Source organism: Geospiza fortis, unplaced genomic scaffold, assembly GCF_000277835.1.
Source record: "Geospiza fortis unplaced genomic scaffold, GeoFor_1.0 scaffold55, whole genome shotgun sequence".
Taxonomy (NCBI): Eukaryota; Metazoa; Chordata; class Aves; order Passeriformes; family Thraupidae; genus Geospiza; species Geospiza fortis.
The window spans coordinates 10,416,800-10,418,295 of NW_005054308.1; positions in this window are offsets into that span (position 1 = coordinate 10,416,800).

Here is a 1,496-nt window from a genome sequence, read left to right on the forward strand (position 1 = left end):
TCCCTACACAGAAATCTTTTTCCAGGCTGAATTTAAGGGACTAGGACACTCATCTGTGAATTCCTGGGTGTTGTGGGGCTGTGGGGAGCTGCCACATAGGTTTTTTGTGGATGAGGGAATTGGATGAACGATCCAAGGAGAGTCTCAGCTGTGGACGGGAGCACTCAGAGCCCTCAGGGCAGTGTCTGTGCACCTCTGCATCCACTTCACACAGAATTCCCAGGCCAGAACGGGCATGTCCAGCCTTGAAGGAGCTCGAGGGTGAAAAGGGACATGGAAACATCACCCGTGGTGCTCAGCCCAATAAATCCTGGAGCTGTGCTTGGGAGGTGTCGGGTACCACTTCATTAACCCCGTCTGTAATTAGAGCTCTGTGTGTCTGTGTCCCTGTGCCTGTGTCCGTGTGTCTGTGTCCGTGTGTCTGTGCCCTCTGCTGGGCTGGGCCACGGCTGCGATGGCTCCAGACTGCTCAGAGGACAAATCTCTGGGAGCAGGGTGGGAACTGCCAGTGATCTCATTTCGTGGGGCATTGCAGACATGTGGGTTTGCCTTTTCTCTCGGTTTTCCGTGCCCTTACGGGGTGACATTTAGGTGTGTGTGGTGTCTGACAGGTCTGCTGTGCCCTCCCTGCCCTCTCCTGTCCTGAGAAGGTTGTTCTCAGGAGGCAGCAGGTGAGGGATGTGTACACAGCATCCCCTCCCTCTGCAGCATCGGCGCTCACTCCGGATATCTCCAATATCAAAACTTTCCCTGGAGTTTTCATCTCACAAAACACTTTAATGACATCAAAGCATTCAGCTTGGTCTGGAAGGAGCCTGGACAAGCTCAAGGAAGGATTTCTGTGGTGGTGTTCGCAGGGGTCCCAGAACCAGGGAAGAGACGAGGATCTGACTCCATGTTTCAGAAGGCTGATTTACTATTTTATTATATATATATTATATTAAAACTATACTAAAAGAATAGAAGAAAGGATTTCATCAGAAGGCTGGCTAAGAATAGAAAAATGAATGATAATAAAATCTTGTGACTGATCTAGAGAGAGACACAGCTGGACTGTGATTGGCCATTAATTAAAAACAACCACATGAGACCAATCACAGATGCACCTGTCGCATTCCACAGCAGCAGATAATTATTGTTTGCATTTAATTTCTGAGGCCTCTCAGTTTCTCAGGAGAACAATCCTTGCTAAGGGATTTTTCAGAGAATATCATGGCTACAGATGTCACCCTTTTTTGGCTGCTGCTGGCTGCCTTGGCATTGTTTTTGTGCAGCCAGAGCATCGTGATTCCCCTCTGGGGATGAACTGGGAGGACCAGCAGGGCTGGGGGTGTGCGTGGAACCACCAGAACTCACCACAAGCCCCTTCCCACAGCTAAACCCAGAGAAAAACTTCTCCTGTCTGAAGAGAAGTGGACCATTATCGTATTTGTGGGGCTTTTAGACAAAGGAAATGATGAATTTGATTGCATGTTTTTAGAAGGCTAATTTATTAT